The sequence below is a fragment of the Falco peregrinus genome, chromosome 11 (genome assembly GCF_023634155.1).
Source record: "Falco peregrinus isolate bFalPer1 chromosome 11, bFalPer1.pri, whole genome shotgun sequence".
In the NCBI taxonomy this organism is placed as follows: Eukaryota; Metazoa; Chordata; class Aves; order Falconiformes; family Falconidae; genus Falco; species Falco peregrinus.
In genome coordinates this window covers 21356531-21378800 of record NC_073731.1, presented here as the reverse complement: position 1 = coordinate 21378800, position 22270 = coordinate 21356531, and the positions used below count along the sequence as shown (strand labels likewise).

At 43.2% G+C, this 22270-nt stretch overlaps 1 protein-coding gene across 2 annotated transcripts in view; it reads right to left on the bottom strand.

Annotated features, from left to right (window-relative positions):
* The window catches only part of HHAT (hedgehog acyltransferase), a 162395-nt gene extending 161850 nt beyond the window's left edge, over window positions 1-545 (bottom strand). Inside the window, exon 1 of one of the 2 annotated variants that reach the window (XM_055816445.1) lies at window positions 346-545. The gene's annotated coding sequence lies outside the window, so the exon portion shown is untranslated. The remainder of the gene's footprint in view (window positions 1-345) is intronic. The other variant, XM_055816444.1, reaches the window with a different exon arrangement.
* Window positions 546-22270: the final 21725 nt, after the last annotated feature.

Genomic DNA, 22270 nt, shown 5'->3' with positions numbered 1-22270 from the left:
GCCCCGCGGCAGACGGACGGGCACCCCTCACCGGGCACTGCAGCTGCCGCAGCCGGGCCCTCGCACGGATCCCCGGCGGGCCGGGCACGGCCACCCAGCGCGCTTCAGGCCCCGCGCTGCCGGGGCCCTGCGGCGGGGCGGGCTCGGGGCAGGGAGGCGGCCGTGCTCCGCCCGCAGCTGCCGGGAGGGCAGGCGAGTCCTGCCCGGCCGCAACGGCTGCGGAGGCGGCGGGGCCGACGGCCCGACGGGGCCCTCAGTACCGAGCCAGGGCCAGAGCCGGACCCCGGCCGCTCTCACCGGCCGGGGACTGAGGGGAGCGGAGGGGGACCCCGCTCCCCGCCTTACCTGAGGAGGGCTCCGCCGCCGGCAGCGGGAGGCGCAGCATCCGCGGCCCCAGGCGAGCCGAGCCGAGGCTCCAGCCCCACAGACAGGCAGGCGGGACGGCCGGCGAGGGGCAGCTCCGCGCCAAGGCACCGCCGCCGCTCCACACAACGCCCGGCCCTGGCGCCGCCCGCCCCGTTACGAGCCGCCACCACCTCCGCGGACGGAGGGCGGGAGCGGGGCGGCGCTCCCCGCCTCTGCGCGCCCTCTCCTGGCCGCCGGGCGGCGCCGCAGCCCTCCCGCCGCGGCGGAGCGGGCCCCGCGGCTTGCGCGGCCCCGCCGTGGCTGCGGCTGCGGCTCCGGCTGCGAGGCTGTGGCGCCGCGCGGCCCCGCTGGGTTCCCCGTGGAGCGGGGCTTGGGCCGGCCCTGCTCCCGTGTCCTGGCTCGCCGCGGCCCGGCCGACGCGTGCCCGAGAGCAGCAGCAGGGCTCGTTTACAGAGCAGCACCCTTGTCTTTGGGCATGAAACGCGCTATGCAGGTCGGCTTAGACCTGCTGAGATCTGTCAGCTGGCTTGTATCAAACACACGAGCTGGTATCAGACTTGTATCAAACACACGAGCTGGTATCAGACTTGTATCAAACACACAAGCTGTCTGGGTTAAGAAGTTGCCGTTCTGGTCTATGTTGCTGTAGCAGTTTTTCATGCGACTGTGGATGCGGGCATCCTCACAGCTGAGGGATCACAGGAGAGTATCACTTGTATAAAGGTGTCCCGGGAAGAGAGTGCCAGCTTGCGTGTTCCACAGAGCCTGGAATGAGCCAGGGGGGTGGCACTGGGAGACAGGTGCTGCAAGTCAGCGTGAAAACACAGGCATCTTCTTCATCATATCGGCTCTGAAAAGTTGTTCCAAGAGTTGTCATGTAAATTAACGCTGAACTGAAAATGAAGGATTGAATTCAGATCAAAAGGGTGGCCGTAACAGCCTCTCAGAGACTTTTCCCCCCCTGCTGAGGTGCAAGGTACACAGGGACACAGCTGTTACAGCCATCACAACACAACGTGAAAAATGAGGCAGTGTGAAGAGCACCACCAAAGCAGGAACGTGGGGCTGGAAGTGCTGGTGCTGACAACCAGCATGGATCAACCTGCATTTTAGCAAGGGTTCCCTCCTCCTGGCACTATGGACACAGCTACGGAACCACAGTGGTTCTAGTGTTAAAAACACACTGACTTCCCAGTTCAAAAGATTTGGGCAATTTATGCCCATCTGAGCTTGCACCATGTGACTTTTATCCCTCTCCGTTGTTGACATCAGCGATGACATTTTTTAATGGGGGAAACATTTCATACCCTTTTGGCTATTGTCTTGCTGGATCTTTAAGTTCCTCTTATAAAACAGCATTTCAGTTCCCCTAATCACCTTGAGGCTTTCTTTGTGTATTCAAATTCCTGTTTCCTGATCTTTGAAAGCCAGGCTTGTGTCTGATACTCCAGGTGAAGTCCTCAGTACAAGGGGTTGTTTTCCCTATCTAAATGAGGCATGCATCTCCTGGTGTCTCCAAGAATCACATCTGTCTGCCTGAGCCACGTTGTAATCTTAATAATTTTGCTTTTTGCCTTCAGTTTTTCTTTCTGTCTCTCTTTGCCAGAGAATGACTCACCTTCAGTTTATGGTGTCAATTTTAATAGCCCCTGGATGTAAGATACTGTATTTGCTCTGTGCAATTGCCGTAAATTCTCAAGGTCGGGTATATTCCTGTCTATATGATTCAAGATCCTCTTCTCTGCTGACATTGCTTTCCCAGTTTTTGCCCTCAACAGGTTAGTCGGTACCTTCTGCCCGCCCCCCGGAAAAAAAAATAAAAAAAAGGGAAAAAAAATATAGAACGCCTGCATTACAGCACCAGATCAGCAGTCCTGAATTTGTAAAACATACCCACAGCACTGAAACCAAGTTATGGCCGCTAAGGGTCAGCAGAGCTTGTATTTTCCTGCAGTTTCTTGGTTCCTGGTCAACACAGAGTGAAGTCGGTACAGGCAGCAGGCCCTCTAGGTGGCTGCAGAACACAAACAGTATGCATGCAGAGCACTACTGCAGCTTCAAGAAGAGAAGAGATATATAACACGTTACAGCTTTTACATCTGCTTACACTGAAAAGGACTCTTTGTCATTAGTTATATGGTGACATCCAGGAGCCCACGTACGCCGGGTGCGCAGCTACCCTTCCACAAAGGTCACTGCCAAGCTCATGGAGCAGGAACACTGACAAACTGGCAACAGTACCAGCTGGAAGATCTCCCTGCCTGGACTTCTACATTAGATGCCCCCCTTTATTCAAAGGATTTTATATGGTAAAACATGACAATAATCTCAATTAATGACTTTGCAAGACTAGGTATAAACTATGCTGCTGAACATTGCTGGCACAAACACCTACACATCAACACAGCCCTCACCATTTTAGGTGGCACAAGCAAAAAGCAAGTTCTGCTGCTGCTACAGTCACTGACAGGCAGCGGAGGAACCTAAGAGCAAAAAACCTAGAAAAGCAGCAGCAGAAAGCCCCACTTCTCATTTGATCAGCAAGGAGGTAAAGTTTTTGAAACACCTCTTGCCCTGCGTCCCAGCAGCTGCACAGGCCTGACAGCCTTTTCAAGACACCTGTCCTTTAGGAAGAAAGTGGTATGATTCTGTGTACGTGCGGCAGGTTTCTCCAAGGCCACAAAAAGGCAATCCAGCTTGAGCAGAAAGATGATTTGTCATGGTAGAGGTGTTTCTCTGGGACAAATTTGGAGCATTGCTTCTGCATGAAGGTTTGCACCACTCTCACCACCAGAATATCTACAGAGTGCAGAGGCAACAACCTGCCAAGGAAGCCCATGTCCATCTTCACTACTGGGAGCCAGCAGGAAGGCATCCAGTCCCCACCACAGCCTTGATGAACAGTGGAGGGTGCAGTGTCTCTTGCAGATTGGTTCAAGCATCACTAGAAGGGAGTCTGTCGCTAGCAGATATTCATGTCCCTTTTTATTTATTTCTATCTCTCAGCTGGTGTAGCACCTGAATTGGAAGTGTTGGGTTTTGACTATACAGTGCAAACACTGTTTGGTGAGAGTCTCCCTTTTGTGTGTGATCAGCTATAGATGTGATCATCAGAAACTTAAGCAAATAATTCCAGAATCAAGGAGAACAAAGGTAGCAGGAGGCCTTATTAAAAGGGCCCTTACTATTGGCTTTCTGTGCAAGTTCTTCTGAGGTGAGCTTGTTACAGAGCTCTTCATTTCTAGGGCCTCATCATGGCCACAGGGACAAGGCAGGGTGGGGGCATAAAAGGCAATGAGGTGGGCACCTCAGGCATTTTGCAGCTGGGGAAGTAAACTGAAGATTCCATTTTAGAGGAAACCCTTTTTTTCAACTTGTCATTGGCTTCCCATGTGGTTAAGAAGTCAAAATCAGTATGAATTTATGAATCCAGCAGTAGAGTCCTCAGGCAGGCTAAAGCATAACACCTCCCACTGCTTTTCTGAATATCAAGTCCCCCTGGGAGTTACAAGCAGTGCCCTAGAGCTTTCTCTCACAGGTTGGTATCTCACAGCATTGAACCAAGTCTCTTGTTCTCATTCACCCTCTGGAAATCACACAGTAATGCCCGCTGTGTGCAACATCTGAATGATGGGATATGATCAGCACCCACTGAGCGTCTGCAGATTAGAAGTCCAGCAGCACACAGGGGGATGAGCCGTGTATATTTAGGAGAAGTCACAAGTATGACAAGAAATCTCCACATAGTAAAATAGCAGTATTAAAATGGGGAGAGTCAGAAATATAAAAGGTGTGGTATTTATGAAGAGAGCCAAGTGAGTCTTACAATAGCCAAGTTAAATATGACACAACCACAGTTAATGCGAACCCTCCCTCTGGAGATCTCAGGCACAGAGTTATGGACTCTAGGGAAACGACATGCAAGTTTGCCCTTCTAGTCTTGTTTGGCTTGGCTTAATGAAAAGTGAAAATTACACCAAGCTGGTCAGCATTGCAGATAACCCCATCTTCACAGGTTCCTCTCTCCTCGGCCCCCTAAGCCCTGAAACTGGTTCTTTGTGAAGTGCCAAGCATTTTTTTCCCCAGCACCTTTAGCTGTATGTATATAGACATTGTTTATAAAGAGATCCTTGCAATCACAAAGTCAGTATTTCTGTGCATGCAGATATAAAAATTTTCCTGGCTTCCTTTTAATGAATCCCTTGCATCTTTGAGAACTTGTTTCATGCTCTGAGGCTGGAAAATTACCATCCTGCTTCAGACTGGGGATTCATAAAATTACTTTGGGAAAAAATACAGTAAGTTAATACAGTATCGTAACTGAACAGCTCACTGTTGGAGTCATGCTGAACATCTCAGAGGCTTCCTCATCAATACACTACCTGCTTTACTTAACTAAAGGCCTGAAAACCATGCCTCCTGGTCAGAGCCTTTTAATGGGTTTCTTTACTGATTACCCATTCTTCCTTCCAATGAAAGCAGTATCGCAAGCGAAGTCATACAGCTTTGCTCTCAGCATGGGTGTAGAGTCCACTTGTGTACAGTTACCATAGCTGGGGTGAGGCTTAACTGTGCTACCTTGATTGTACCTGAGTCTTAGTTAATCATGCTTGAGTCTTAGTTTCTAAGTAGCCAGCTATTAAACACAAAGTTTTCTTATTTTTATTTTTCCCACAACACTTCTTAGAAGTTTTCTAGCTTTAAGTGTGAAGTGATGGGAGTTAAGGGGATGGTGAGTCAAGTCCTACACACCTTAGTCATCATATTGAAACCTCCGTGATTCCTAGCAAGGAAGTGGATAATCTGCTACTGGAGTATTTAAACACCTCAGAATTTCAGTATCTCAGTCATCCCAGAACAGAATAGATGGTCTAGTCCAAACCTGGGAGAAGCAATTCTTAAAAAAAATTCCCTACTTCAGGTATTACTTTTCTTATCATTTTTAAGTAATAGTAGAATGAAATTCAGAAAAAATGCCAGATCATAATCAGTTTACTCAATTATAATTTACATTATTAAAAATGATAGCAAGACTCCCACCTGACCTCCAATAGGGCAAGTAGCTGACAAAATGTAAGTAATCCAAAAAGTGTTTTAAATTTAGTTATACTGAGGCTGTAAATCAGATGCAAATCTCATTCTATTACACCACATTATACACATCTTTTTCAGTGGCATAAGAAATTACTCCTATCTGTGCACACCTAGATTTAATCCATAGCTATATTCCTGAAAACGTTGACTTTTTAATCAGTTCAGTGAATGGAATAAATGTAGCAAAAAAATACATCTTAGATTACTATATGATAATTGACAAAAAATATTCAGACAGAATAGCCTCTCTCACTGCCTAGTGAGCAAATTTCTAAACTCTCCATCTCCTCACATCGCTTCGCTATATGAACAACTAGTAAAGGATCATTTCAGTTACCACAACCACCTGTACTTTACTGATTTATCCCTTAATTCCTATTGTTTGCCATATCCTTGTGAAAGAGGGAGAATACATTACAGGTTGATTATTTTTATTTGGCAGAATGTTTTTCTTTTGTCTTTTTAAGGTCTGTGAAACTAAGAGGACTCAGTGGACCTGGCTGTTCACAACATGACAAATAGTTAAATCACAACTCCTCTTTTCAGAAACTGTCTTTTTGTTCCATGAGTGCGTGAGACCTAGTCAATGATGCTTTAATTGCCAGTCTTTCCTTCTATACACAACACGTATATTAAAATGTATTACAAATCCACTGAATACTCAAGTCAATGGGATTGTATTCGTGGCCACAGTCATGTATGCTCCCTGGCTACCTGGTGCATTTGTGCCATTATGGCTGCAGGGTCCCATTCCCTTCACACGTATGCACACTTAGATCAGTCTGCACCTGCCTCTAAATTGTGTTGTAAATAAAAACCTTATAGCTGGTTTCCCACCTGAGTACACGGATGACATCTTAGGAACTAAGGTAACATGGTCAGGGGGAGCCTTCCTCTAAGGATATTTCAAAAACCAAAAGTTTTTGTATGTTTTATCTGAGAAGCTTTCTTGCTTTGTGCATTGACTTCCTTCTAATTTGTCTCTATTTTATGTTTCACCTTTCCATGAAGAGAGGGTAGTACGCCAGCATGGGCTTCTAAGTGATAAAAACCCTGACTTTAGAATGTAGACACCTTCTATTTTGCCTCTGTGCTTATGTAACAGATAATAAATGTATGTAAATGAGAAGAAGTGCTCTGTCATACTTGAAGCATTTTTTAGATTGTTCTTGAGATTATGGTTTTCAATAGGAAAAAGAATTCAAAAGCTCTTTTGGTGCCTGTGCAAAATGCCAGCAACATCTCACCCTTTGAGGATAATCTCTTCATATAACGGTGCTAAAATATTAGCAAAAATTGCATTTAACTCATAAATATTTACAGCTATTTGAAATGCCAAAATTTTGCTCTGCCACTAGCATAAATCAACTGAGTAACATTGTATACAATAAAAAAGTGGGTCATTTCCAACTGTGGCTTATAACTGCAACATGATTTGCAAATACATCGAATTGCTGCCTCAGGACAAGGTGCTGCTTGCAGTGCACAACGTCTTCCTTGACTACTGTAGATTTGGAATAGGTTTCAAACCTCACATCCACCATGAACTGCCATAATCTTCCTGCCTTATTTAGTCCGAGTTGATAGCTTTTTACTGGAAGAGAAGAAGAGGATTCACCTCTTTAAAACAGCACCTTGACATGGAAAATGAACTGAGTAAGGACCAGCTCATCCAAATAATGGAAGCCCTACAAGACAGATCATCCTCTAGGCTGCCTGGAGGAGACAATTGAGAGTCGTCCTCTCTGGGCAGTGGTTTACACAGTTGAGTCGATGGAGGTTTAGTGCAAAATGCAAAGGCAATTCCATGGAAGACTGAAAACCAGAAAAATCTTTTTCCTCTTGAGTGTCCCAGATGCTAGGTACAGCACCACACCTGCATTTTTTTCACTTTTTAGCCCCAGATATCCTACATTCTTTTTTGTCAGGTGATAACCTTCCATGGAAAAGTGGAGAGCTCTCTTTCCCAATCACACTGTTTTTCATGAGCTCACTTCTGTTACGGAGACAAGTGGAAATTCTGAGGCTGAAGAGAATACAAGATCTGTCACTCACACCCTGAGGCTTGCTTTAAGCTTTAGGTTATGCCAAAGGGGCCTAACCATTTGTATTTTAAATAGAAAGTGGTGATGGCTGTTTCAAGGGTGTGGAGAGCAGGACCTGCTCTGGCTGCTGGGGCAAGTATACTTCTAGCAGACCTTGGGGAGCACAGAGGGACTGCCACCAAACTCAGAGACATGCTACAAGTTTTCACAGCACTCCCTGGGACACAGAGAGTCTGCACAAGAAATGCAGCAGAGCTCCAGGTCCCTAAACAGGGAAATGCTAGAGCATCACCAGCATTAAGTGTTTTTAAGCGGCAGTGTTCAGTTAGGTACCTCCAGTTTACCCAAGTTCTGCTTCAGATGCCTGTTCTTCTTTGGAATTAGTCCATCTTTCACCTGGCTGTTCACAGCCTTTTCTCCAGAAGAGAGTTTCTAGAGGAAGGGTCAGAAAATAGACCTGTCTCAACTACCCTCATCATTCAGAGTTGCAGCCCATACGTACAGAACAAGGCTAAAAAATAAAGATCTTCCATTCTACTCATGGTTGAAATTGGTTTTTGTTTTCAAGTGTGGTCTTTGAGAAAACTTTGCCTTCTAATGCCATTTTTTGCTGCTCACATGGTCTCCCATGTTCTGCTCCAGGCTGGCTGGCACCTCATCTATGGCTACTTTGCAACAGAAAAGAAAGAAACGAGCAGCAGAACTGCTGCTGACCTACACTCAGAGGAACTGCATGCCCAGTACATTCTCCACAGAATTGTTAGCTTGTTTTCGCCTGAAACACTCTGTGGACATTTTGAGTAACACATTCTGAACAATATCTCTCTTCACCATTTCTACTGCAGCATTCTTACAACAAGGAAACAGTGGGGAGCATTTTTTGGTTTCCACTTCCTATAGCTTTTTCTAAGGAAATGCTATTGTGAATTGCTCTAAAAACACAGTTGTAGGTACTGCAGTATGACTTAAGCATTTAATCTGTCCCAATTACTTTATAACAGAGTGCAGAAAACAATTCTTATGAGCTGTTTGTATTAAATCTCACATTTAAAATGCACTTTCTATCATCAAAGTGTTTTCCAAGCATCAATTTTCCAACATATTGTAAAATTATTCAGCAAAAGGTTGAGGGCAGCCTTGGCTACAGTGACCATGAGATGGTGGAGTTCAGGATCCTGCATGGAGGAAGCAAGGCAATAAGTAGGACTGGAACCCTGGACTTCGGGAGAGCTAACTTTGGCCTCGTCGAGGACCTACTTGGAGGAATCCCATGGGTTAGGGCTCTGGAAGGGAGGGGAGTCCACGAGGCTAATATTCAAGCATCATTTCCTCTGAGCTCAAGATGGGTGCATCCCTATGAGTAAGAAATCAAGCAAAGGGGGCAGAAGACCTGCCAGGATGAGCAAGGAGCTTCAGGCAAAACTCAAAGACAAGAAGGAAGTTTACAGGATGTGAAAAAAGGTACAGACCATTTGGGAGGAATACAGGAACATTGTCAGAACATGCAAGGATGCAATGAGGAAGGCCAAGGTCCATTTGGAATTAAATCTAGTGAGGGAGGTCAAGGACAACAAGAAGGGCTTCTTCAAGTACATCAGCAGGAAAAGGGCGACTAGGGAAAACGTGGGCCCACTGCTGGATGAGGTGAGTGCCCTGGTGGCAAAGGACACCGAGAGGGAGGAGTTCCTAAATGCTGCCTTTGCTTCAGTCGTCACTACCAAGGCCAGCCCTCTGGCTTCCCAAATCCTGGAGGCAAGAGAGGAAGTCTGGAGAAAGGAAGACTTTCCCCTGGTCAAGGAGGACCATGTTAGAGATCACTTTAGCAGACTTAACACCCACAAATCCATGGGCCCCGATGGGCTGCACCCGTGAGTGATGAGGGAGCTGGCAGATGTTATTGCCAAGCCTCTGTCCATCATCTTTGAAGGGCCACGGAGGACAGGAGTGGTGCCTGAGGACTGGAGGAAAGCCAGTGTCACCCCAGCCTTCAAAAAGGGTGAGGAGGACCCAGAAAGCTACAGGCCATTCAGCCTCATCTCCATCCCCGGAAAGGTGGTGGAACAGCTCATCCTGGAGGTCATCTCGAAGCACATGGAGGAAAAGAAGGTTGTCAGGAGTAGTCAACATGGATTCACCAAGGGGAAATCATGCCTGACCAATCTGACAGCCTTCTATGATGGAACAGCTGGCTGGGTAGACCAGGGGAGAGCAGTGAATGTTGTCTACCCTGACCTCAGCAGGGCTTTTGCCACTGTCTCCTGTAATAGCCTCATGGGTGCGCTCAGGCAGTGTGGGTCAGGTGAGTGGACGGTGAGGTGGATTGAGAAGTGGCTGAATGGCAGAGCTCAGAGGACTGTGACCAGCGGCACAGAGGCTGCCTGGGGGCCTGTAGCTCGTGCTGTTCCCCAGGGGTCAGTGCTGGGTCCGGTCCTGTTCAACTCGCTCATCAGTGCCCTGGATGGAGGGACAGAGCGTACCCTCAGCGGGTTTGCTGGCGATACGGAGCTGGGAGGAGCGGCTGATACACCAGAGGCTGCGCTGCCATTCAGAGGGACCTGGGCAGGCTGGAGAGGTGGGCAGAGAGGAACCTGATGGAGTTCAATAAAGGCACTGTAAGGTCCTGCACCTGGCGAGGAACAGCCCCTGCACCGGTACAGGCGAGGGCTTGACCTGCTGGAAGGCAGCTCTGCAGAGAAGGACCTGGGGGTTCTGGTGGGCAGCAAGTTGCCCGCGGGCCGGCAGTGTGCCCTGTGGCCAAGAAGGCCAATGGGATCCTGGGGTGCTTTGGGAGGAGCGTGGGCAGCAGGTCGAGGGAGGTGATCCTGCCCTCTGCTCTGCTCTGATGAGGCAGCATGTGGAGTGCTGTGTGCAGTGCCGGGCTCCCCAGTTCAAGAGAGACAGGGAGCTACTGGAGAGGGTGCAGTGGAAGGCTACGAAGGTGATGAATGGGCTGGAGCATCTCGCTGGTGAGGAAAGGCTGAGAGAGCTGGACCTGTTTAGCCTGGAGAAGAGAAGACTGGGAAGGGATCTTACCAATTCATAGAGATATCTTAGGGGTGAGTGTCAAGAGGATGGGGCCAGGCTTTTTTCAGTGGTGCCCAGCAACAGGACAAGGGGCACAAACTGCAACACAGGTAGTTCCATTCGAATACGAGGAAGAACTACTTTTTTTTGAGGATGACAGAGCACTGGAATAGGCTGCCCAGAAAGGCTGTGGTCTCCTTTAGAGTTATTCAAAGCCTTTCTGGATGTGATACTGTGCAACCTGTATTAATAAGGTGTTGGACTATATGATCTCCAGAGGTCTCTTCCAACCCTGACCATTCTGTGGTTTTGTGAAAACAAAGTTATATTATCACCATTTTACAGATAAAGAAACTGAGGTGAAGAGAGCAACTGATTTACCCAGAGCCTTGGAGAGAATCATAGTCAGAGCCAGGACCAAGAGTTTCAGGTTTTGTCTTTTGCTCAGAACAATACTTCATGCTTCCCCTCTAAAGACTAACTATTGCCAACAATAGTCTGACTTTATCATCCTTTAGGGCATGCTGCAAGGCACATTTACTTTCCTGAACTGAGAGAATTTGGAGAATGGCTCTGATAAGAAAGAACAAGCCTTCAGCTACAGGGTTATTAATGCCCAGGCAATGCCAGCTTTTGGAGTAGTCTGTTTGGATAATTGTGTTTTAAGAATGTGCTGGGAATTGCTTTGAGAAAAGCATTCCTTTTTAACTAATGAATGTTTACAGGGAATAAATATGTTAAAATAATGCATCAATATTCTTCACATCAGTAGGTGCTCTCATTTATGTCCATTTTCTGAAGCAGGGGGAATCAATAGAAAAGAAGCAGATGAAACTGTGAGTGTGATATATACCTTGAAGGGCATAAATGAAGAAAATGCTAAGTTATTATAGCTTGAAAGCAAGTAAATTTTGGGGTGTTTTCTGAAGAGGAAGAAAATAGGTAGAGAAGTATGATATGATGGTAAAAACTGCTTTGGGAGGGTACTTATGTTCCCCTTCTGAGATGCCTGCTATCTGTGATTCCTCAAACATTATTGTAGAGATGAAAAACATTCACTACAGCCTCAGAAGAACTTAAAATTTTGCACAATGTTTCAAGAGAATAAATGTGACCTATTAGCTAAGAATACTTTTCAACAGTAATTTTCGATAAATTGGTTTGTTTTCCACTACTGTATAACATCAGCATCTTTTCTTTTTCATTAGAACTAGCTGCTTTTTGAGGCTTTGAGTGGAGAGGGAAAAAAACCACCAAAAACAAAGAACAACATAATTGTTAAAAGCAGCTTAAGTGCACACAGCACAAATTTTGTTTCTTTTCTACTCTGTTACCATTTTTTTCCTGGTATTGCCATTTCTGTGGAAGAAACCAGCAAAATCTTGTTTACTACTAATACTTTCTTCTAGTGTCCTCTGTGAGTCCCAGATGTTTAGTCACAAACTGTGCAGGAGCAAATGTTGTCCGTTTCCAAATGACCTTTTTTGATTCTGATTCAAAAATCTGCAGTCACTTAAACCTCGCCTGCTTGACAGTGCACACACCCACACAAACAGGACATTGTTCTCTATTCATCATGCTTGAAAACCATGTCTGAACTTGTGTGTTAAAAAAAATATCATGTGGACTTAGCTGTGGGATACATATTTCTTTGGCATGGCTCGCAGCATATTTTTTGTTAACAGCACACAGAATAGTTGCAGTGTAGTTTTAATTATTAGGACAGGATAATGCCACTTTCTCAGGGCAATGTAGTTCTTTCCTAATATTGTTTTAGGAGTTGGCTGGCAGCATGTATTGGCCACATAGTGATTCCAGTGTCTGAATTGGAGAATCTCAAAGTGCCAGAGTCTCCAATACCTTACTTACGCTAGACAGTAGCTGTATTAGAAAATTAGATAGAAATTCAGCCTGGAAAAAGAATGTATATCAAAAGGAAAAGCAATTATTCCAGTTTTGATGGATACACTAGCTGTAACAGAACAACTCACAGAGGACACAGCGGCAACCCATGAATCCAGATCAGGTGCCCACAGAAACAAACTCCAGGGCCAGGAGTAGAATGATTTACTGAGAAGTCCTGCAGCTGGGGGAGAGCAGATAGCAGGAGCTAGCAGCAGCAGGGTAGGGAAGCACATTTAAAACACTGACATGCTGTTCAGGTGGCTTCAGTCAAACTGGTACAAGCACCATTTAGTCTTACAGCTTCCCTCATTTAACTGGCATAAGCCTACAAGTACAGTACCATCAAATTTGTCTGTGATCTTCACTGGGACATTTCTGCCCCTCAGTAACACTCTGGGAGGCAAACAGGCCTGAAGTACATAACCATTCCCTAATTCAGACTACACTTCTCCAAATTAATTACTTGGCAGTTAAGACAAGTTTTTCCTAGGTATGAGAGGGAAGTGTGTTTTTTTCATGTGTTCAGGTAGGAGCATCATACAGGTCCAAATTACAGTTTCATGTATATAAATAGATCTGCTAAGCGTGGAGCTGCTTTCCTTCATTTGGACAGACACTCCTTAACTAGGGAAAAGTATTTCTTCACCTGGCAGCCAAGAGATGTGTTTCATCAGGCATGCTTATATGATGAGCTTCCAGGAATAATGAAATTACTTTGAGAGAAAAAGTCTAGGTTCATAACTGTCCACAGGAGCCTCATTTGACCATGTCTACCTTCTTAAGGGAGTTCACTTTTGAATTGGCTTAGTACCAGAACAATTTGATTTTGAAGGTGTTAAGCTGCTCTCTGTCCTCTGTAAGAGGTAACTCTCGTTCACCTGACAATCCATTCTCCCATGGATATCAACACACACTGCTCTCACAGGGAAATTGGAACTGTGTGTACATAGCTACCAAACAGAGCATTCCCATCCAGTTTCACCCCAACACACACACTGAACCTAAAATATCTCATCCTACTGCAAAGAATGAGAGCAAAAGCCTTGTGGGGCTACCAGGGACCCTTTAGTCTCCAGGTCAGAAAATCATTTGAATTAATGGAACTTGAGAGCATGCTCAAGGAGTTTGCTGAATAGGACTGATTTGCTCAGCTCAGACTTCTGTCTTTGAGGAAAGAGTCAATGCTACCAGCCCAGCTCTCCCAGGCAGCCTTACAATAACAAAACACAGAGGGTGTTCATTAAGTACGAACATGAAAATACCACCAGGTGAGTAAGCAGATTGCAGTTTCAATAGTGTTTTCATCACAAACATTGTGATTTTTTTTAATTATTATGAAAAGCTCTTTGACAGTGTAATTTTAAGTAAATCATTCTCTACAAAGCTTTTTTATTTATTCTTTACGATTTCCATCATCAGATATTAGCCTCTTCAAAGCAAGAGCAACTTGTCAGAAAAAAAATGCCCGCTTCAGAATTTAATGAGAACACTTATTCTTTCTTTTCTCTGAAGAGGATTATAATGTGATGGGTGAAATATAGAGAATAATTAGTCCCATTGGAGAGTAAAATCCAAACAATGTTTTCTCTTTTCACAATCTGAACTGGGTGAGCAGGATTTGGTTTTGGTTCACCAGCCAAGGAAATTATTAATTAACTCTAATTGCAAAATCTTTATCCTGGTAGACGTGCAAACCTTAAAACATCCAGCTTGACTTTCAGATCCTCCAATCTGCTTCTAAGAAATGGGTTATAAAATTTCTCCTTTCACTGTTGGGTTCTGGATATTGCTGTTATTTTACAGCCAAAATATTCAGGGCTGAGACCAGCTGTACAGCTGGACAGGCAAGTTACTCCCTCCGTATGTGAAATGTCACTTGATTAGTCTGCAGAAGGGTTTTTAGCGCACACAGATTCAGATGTTCAGCTGGTATAAAACTGCACAGAACTACAGACATGAACTAGCTAACACTTTTGTCCTTTAATCTCAGAATCCCTAAATTAGACATAATATGGCAAGGGGATCACAACAGACCAAGGATGAAAAAAGATGCAGTTAGACAAAGAAGAAAAAAGCAGAAGAGAGGCTCCTCACACTGTTTGTTTCAGTATGTTTCCATTTTTCATTAAGAGCAAATCATTTAAAGTACTGAGGGTTTTTTTTTCAAGGCACAATCTATGGAAATGGGTGGAGCTGCTCAGGAGAAGGAACAGAGTGAAAGACTGATGCTAACGTGGTCAAGCATCACTGGCACCATGGGCAAGAGAGGAAGAAGACATGGCTGACAGCATAAAACGAATTGGTGGGGGCTGGAAAACCACCTGATCAGCTCTGCAAGGGAACTGATCTCCCTATCAGGGCTGTCACATTATCTCTACTTACAGCTACATTTGGCCTTCGAGGCCTCTGGTAAAGCATCTAGTGTAATCAAGTGGGATTGCAGATATGCTCTCCCACTGTTCAGCATACCGATGAGGCTAACATGACACAAGCAGCACACAGACATAGATAACCTGTGACACTACCCAGAGTCCTTCCATGCAGGCCTTTAGGAAAGGGCTGGAGAAACTACACAGGAATTTCTGAGTCTCATTGTCCTGATTCACAGTCCAGGACTCAGCGCCAGACTTCCAGGCTTGTCTGGCTCCCAGAGAAGCTTCTGACATCCTTGGTATATGTTGAAGTAATCTACAAGGAAATGCAGTGATAGATTTTTTTCCAGAGTGGGTATTAATGTGGAAAAATATCTGGGTAGGGCATTAATCCACTAGGAAATTATATTCCAGACATTGTATTCCTGACATGATCCCATTTCATTATCAGATTCTGGGCCCTTTGCCTTAAGCCTGTGGAGGCTGGTTACAACATAAGAAAAGATGACTTGGGATGGTGGTGAGACATAAAAATCAGAAAACAAACTTTCTACTCCCAGTTGTAAAGGACAGGGGGCTGGGAAAGTGAGTGAGTTTCAAGATAGCTGCTTATTTCCCTCTGTGACTGGAAACTAATTGCTGCAACCACAGAATACAAAATGAAAGGGAAGCAAGACATAAAAACGCAGGCAGTAACAGTCCTGGCTGCTAAATCAACAGAATTACATTAGCTGCCTCTGAGACCATGCTGAAAACTTGCTGTATTCCAAATCATATTCTTTTTTATGATGAGTTGAGGCAGCATCTTGCTTTAGTTTTTCACCACAAATGTCAAAAAATAAATGATTTAAACCAGACGTATGATATTTGTGCACATTTTAGGGCAGCTCCAATTCAGCAGATGCTTTGTATTAATAATATACAGTTGTGACAGGAAATGTGGTTTAGGTTCCTGGAAAAACATAAAAGCTAATTCCATTACTCCATTTCATGGTGCTTTTCCTCAAATGCTAAACTGGTTTTGATTATACTGAAACCTTATAGTGAGAAAACTTTGTCAAGAGTATTAACTTATCGGTGCTTATCCTCCTTCTAACACATCTCCTCCTGCTGACCTACATTCTGAGCTACCTGTGAACAAGCCTAAAACACAGACAAAATTGTCCTACAAGACCTTGTAATGTTGCAGAGCCCTTTTACTAAGAGTATTTCAATAATTATTTTTCCTTAGAGATACTGTGTTCTGCTTCCCATTCTCTTTTTATTCTGCCTGAATAAAAGCATTCAAGATTCTTTCAGTTTAACAAAACATTTCAACAACAGCCACCCCCCAAAACCTCTTATCCATAGTAACTAGACAAATCATGGTAATTGATCTCTAGAGGGAGTTTATTAAAAGCCTAAGCACAAACATTTTCCAGACACTGCTGTAATAAGCATGAACTCAAACAAATGCTTAGTTTGCTATCTGCAGTTCATCACTTGATACATTTTGAGAAACTGACTTGAAAAGGGCTTTTTCCAGAAAAAGGGAAGCACATTCTAGTGGATTAAGAAATAATACCAAAGTGAATTCCCTTCAGCTAGTTTGTCTCCAATGCCAGAAAACTTACACAGCTTATGGATCATTGTACATAAACAAGTTATAATAAGAACGTTACTTCCAATGGATATAGATACATATATTTTTCACCAGTAAACCTCAATTAAGTTCTGAATTTAAGAGCACTAGTCTGATTAATTAGAAAGCTATTTTATAGCCAAAGAAGGATCAAATATTTAATTGATACCTAACATTAGAAAAGGATAATCCAGACAACAACAAGCAATGAAACAACCCACACGGCAAACACAGACAAACATCTACAGCTAATATTGTGTTTGGAGCAAAAGCAAATGTCTGGAGGTGAATTATAAAATTAGAAAAAGCTGCGTTTAATAAGAATTTAACTGAGCTGCCCACAATGGAAAGAAAGTGCTTTGAGGTTTCACAGGGCTCAACCCCTCCCCTCCAAAAATCTCTCCACCAGGGTATCAGATGACAGCACATTTAACCAATGAAAAGACTAATCAGAAGCATTACATCAAGCTTTCATTATTTCATCATGGTACAGCGACACAACACTGGGGTCTTCTGAAAACTAGTGTGTAATTCCCACCCCCCACTGAGGTATCACATCCATGTGTGGGTTTATCTTACCCTCTCAGCATTACAGTATTTGTCATGGCACAGCTGATTCCTGTCAGTCGAAGTGTTTGTTGTGGCTTGTGGAATCTTAAAAGGTTCCAGTATTGTAGCCTTGGGTTTGACTTACACCTTAGCTTAGGTGTGAGGTGAACAAATGTATGAGATGATACCCTCAACGAGCCTATGGTTATCTTTAGAAATCTGGAGATGAATCTCCTTTGCAGCTGACCAGTTTTCATCTATGGCCATGGCAGTCCTCACAACAGTAATATTTGGGAATATCATTTGAATTGCACCAGGAATTATGTTTCCCTATATTTTGGTTCAGGTAGATTAAGAAATGCCACAAAAAAGATCCCCTCTCTGAAGTGGTTGAAAAATATCTATTTATCATTCTTAAATGTTTACCATTACTTTTATTGCATACTTTTACGGATCTATAATAATCAATAATAGTTTTCCGAATTGCTCTGAAGATTTTCCTCTGCAAACTGCACTTAATATCTGTCTTGCAGCACCTGAAAGGGCAGTAAGTGATTTCCTAAGCAAACAAGAATCATGTTGTCTGCCGTGAAGATTTTCCAGCCTAAAAGGAAATGTCAATAGCTGCAGAGTACAGTTCAATTTTGCTCAGTTTGGGTGGTAGAAAATGAACTAAACTGGTGATTTGTTCTGAAGAATGTATCCTGAAGTCCCTGCTGAGGCCACAGCTGTTTAAAAAAAATAAATAAAAATATATATATAAATGCTTTTTCAGAATATTGCTTTACTGCTTCATTACCAGAGCAGTAGACATAAACAATGTACCTTAACTATCCTTCTGCAGGCCTGCATCAATACAGACCATAACAGATCCCTGGATCCTGTACCCAACTTAAAACCATATGGTAAAAAAGGAGAAGATTCTTATAATAAGAAATTAATGGGATTAAATGTACTAAACAATGTCTTAATTCTCAGTGTAAACATTACAGAGGAAGATTATATCAGATACTGGAGAAACAAATGCACAAAATTTGAAACTGGAAAAATTCAGGTTACAAACTGCAAATTAGCAGCTGTAAGAGTAGTTATCTCTTGGGTCAACCCTCTGCATTACTGGGGCATGCACTAGCACCCAAAAAACTTAAAGCAAGACTGAGTCTCTTCCTTACAGTGCACACTGTCAGTTGGCTACCAGACAGCTTTCACCAGGAAATGCTGGTAAAGTTCCGATACCTGTGCAATTCAGATGATTAGACTAAATTATTGCACTAATCAAGTCTGGTCTTAAACTACATAAAATATGAAAAATGATGGTACATAAACATAAGGGGAAGAGCGAAGTATTTTGCATAAGAAAAGAGAAAACACCAGTGGAAGGGAAAGCAGTATTTCAGCAGAGCCATGGCTTTGTCTAATCAAGTCTTGAAGAGTTTCAAGTAAGCAGATTTCAGCACCTCTCTGGGTAACCTGTTCCAGAGATACAATACATTGCTAACGGAGTTTTCCTAATGTCCTGTCTGAAAAATGATATTCCAAATACCAACAAATTTAACTAATTCACTAATCAAAACCTCCAAGAAAGAAGCTAGGAAAATCTATATGAGTGTTTCATAGTGTGTAAAGACCATCTAGGGAGGCTGAATGGCTCACAGGGATCTACAATGTATGTACACATTCCCATGGTTGACTTGTGACAAATTGCAGTGAGAAATTTCTGAGGATTTTTGAACTTACATTCCATCCCAGTACTTTTCAGAGTATGGTCTTCTGGGGAAAGAGATGTCAAATGGACTTCTACATTATCATTCTGATCACTATATACATTAATGAATACTTTCATACACTTATATACAACCTCTCCAACATACAGACTTAAATATTTTCAGTAGCAAGAAAATGTCTATCTAAGCAGTGTAGTTCTCTGATGATAATATAAATAATTTAACAGAAACATTTTATTTTGAGTACTTTGTACATTTTGGTAGCCCTTAATACACTATATTTTGCATAACAAGAATTAAACAAACCATTATGGAAATACCGATTTGTATGTATTTGAGTGCATGGTCATGTGGCTATAGCCAGTTTTTTAATATATGCAAAGGTATTCTTACAACTTCAGACAGTGTTACTAAGGGAAATAATATCCTGAAAAGGAACCATAAGCAATTTGATAGGTAAGTGTTCATAATAAACATGTCAATGCAACTAAAGGTTTGAATAGTTGTGTTTGATGTGACATCAGATATTTTTCTTGGATTCCCACTCCAGACTCTCCTTTATGTGGAAAGATACATGTCCACCATAAGACTGCAACTGGATAAAGACTTCCTAAATGTTGTAGTCATGTTTCCATAGCTGCATTGCTCTAGTAATATAGCTGGAGAAAACCAGATACCCTCCTGGGCCTGACTACAGCTGCTTTTGGTATGACATTGAAAGCACGGAAGCAAGCAGAAAAGTATATAATGAAGACCTCACTCATATTTCCTTTGATGCAAGAAACTCCCATAGCAGGCTTACTGCAATAAGCATATGAGCACCACTAAATCTCTGAGGTGAGCATCCATCTGCACTACAACCATAGCACAGTACAGAGATGGCTAAGCTGGCTTTAAATGAGCTTGCTCAAATGTTTGACATAGTCAAACTGCAGAACAGCCCGCCAATAACTTGGGTAAGCCCTCTGCTCATCTCCAAGCCACTGCAATTAAACCAATCCCAGTATCTGAGTCAGCTCAGGTATTTCCACAACTCACTGCAGACTGAAGTGCGAACATGTCCTTTGAAGTGAAGAACCAATCAAGGCTAAAAGAAGCTGAGAACCTCATCAGGGCAAACAGGGAAAAGAGCTGACTTGGCTAATTTATGTACAGTTGTACTAATGAAAGTCTAATTAAATCTAACACTTTGGAAAGGTCAATAAACACTGTTGCAGTTGGTGGATTTCCATCCATGACTACTGAGATTTATTAAGAAGCTTAGTTTTTCCGAGAAAGGCTTACCAGAGAGAGAATACTGCCAATTTTTTATGTTTTACAAAAATAGTGAGTCTAAATCATTAGATCATAGAATTAAATTTCTTCTGAAAATTCTGTTTTTCTATAAAGGCCCAAATTATATTTCAAACCTGAACAGAGTTTATGCTAATACAGAGGCTGAGGATTTTCAATGGGATCTGATCACACAATCTGATTAGAAAGGAAATCTCTGGGAATCTGGCAAGAGTACAAGCACAGCGAGCTCCTGTACCATAATAATGACAGCATACAAGCAGTCCCCTAAGAGTCACCTGAAGAGTTTATGAAATGGAAAAGACCCGGGGGGGGGGGGGGGTGTGTGGGGTGTGGGAGGGCGGGTGGCGCTTGGGGCATGTGTAGGATTATCTGAATATTTTTGCTGGACATATACAGAACTATGTATAACATGCAGCCAAAAGGAAAGTTTGCACAATTGAAGTATATAAAATGTTGCTTCTCATTGTATTTGGCTTGATGGAATTATTTGACTATTCCATCAAAATTGGTTAGAGTCCCTCCCTTTAGAAAGGGTAAATGAACTAAGAGCTATACTTCTCGTAAGTCTTGTACGTGCATATCCAGTACCTTGGATACTCCTATGAAGTGTTGTTTCCTTTGCAGGTTTTTGCTTCCATTGAATCCTTGGTCAGAAGAAGTACCAGAAGCTGCCATTTAGAAAGTGATGCAAAGTGCACTTCATCCTCATTTCATGCCAATTACAGACTTCATATGCAGTTTTCAGGAGCTTTTAATTTTAATTTAGTTTCCAAAAAAAGTTATGGTTAACAGCTTCTGATGAAAAAACAGCATATGCTAAATCTAAAGGTCTTGCTGTGTGCACAGGCATTACCTGTTAATCAATATGCAATATTCTGAAAACTCCCAATTCCCTTCTTGCATCTGTAGGAGTCATGAGTAACACTGGAGGAGAGTCATGAGTAACACCAAAGAAGTGAAACTCATTTCCACAACAGAGAGCTGGTAAGTACCAGCTCTTGGTGGACTGGTCATTCTTATTTCTACAGCTTTTTCACATCCCACCCTCAAAAGCAAAGACAGCTCTGTGAAAGAGGCAAGTTTGAGCCTCGCAAAACCCTATGAAAAACTATTCATGCATGGAGATGTGGATACAATCTCTAGTTGAAGAAACCCCTAGCTGCAGATTTCCAGAAACTGGAAGGGTGCACCGAGAGAAAAAAGACTGTGTATTTGTCTAGTATTTAAACATTTTACCCAGGGCTCTGCTATTAGCACATAACATGCACAAGACATTGGAGCAGGCAAATCTCTGATCTGACTCACTACAGCTGTTCTTAGGTTAAAAGGGAGAGAACATGGCCTGTCTTTTTCTCAACTGGATTTGCAGCAAACATGAGAAAATGTGCAACAGCCTTTCATCTGGTTTCATCAACCATTTCAATCCTTCATTCTTCTGCCTGTACAAAGCTTAATTAATTCTGTTATAGAAGCAAAGTGAATGTTACATTAATGTCACTGACCTTGCTCCCCTGGACACACATTCACTATTTAGGTTCCTAAATCTAAGGTTTTGGACAAAAGAACAGTCACAGTCTGCCACAGCACGCAGCTCTGAAATTAAAGGCGCAACTTAGCAATAATGTAATTTTGTATGTTAGTTTTGCACTGTTCATTTAGTTTAACTTCCTGGAGTTAAGCAATGAGACATGAAGGAGTATTATGTCCTGGGAAACAAGAGAACGGAAAAGTGCAGGGAGCTCCTTGTATAAAGTCGATGGTGAAGATCTCACCATAAATCCTAGGCAGACTGGGTGCTCTCTAGCCACATCTCCCTTCTGGATATTGGTGGATGAGTACCTCAGAGCATTATGCCACACAAATATAAACAGTCTGTGCTTTAATATGAGGCCTCATGGCATAGGTACATCCCCAAACACAGCAGTACGAAGCTAGGAGCATACACATGCTGTGCCTCCCAGGTCTCTGCTCTCCCCACAAAGTCCCAGTACAAAAGGAGTGTGCACATAGTCCACTTTATTTAGCCCCATGCCTTGCAGTCACTGTCACTTCATAAGATTTTGTCCTACACCAACTTCCAACCTCTCATCTGAAATGGAGCAGGCACTCAACCAGCTGACAATGGGAAGAAAAAGCTTTGATATACTGACTTTGTAAAACCCGATGTCCTGGATGCAAATCCACTGTAATCCCATGTTATCAGAAGGAATTCCCACTTGTTTGAGAATCAGGAAGCTTTCTGCTATGCTATTATCCTCCCTAACATGCACACTT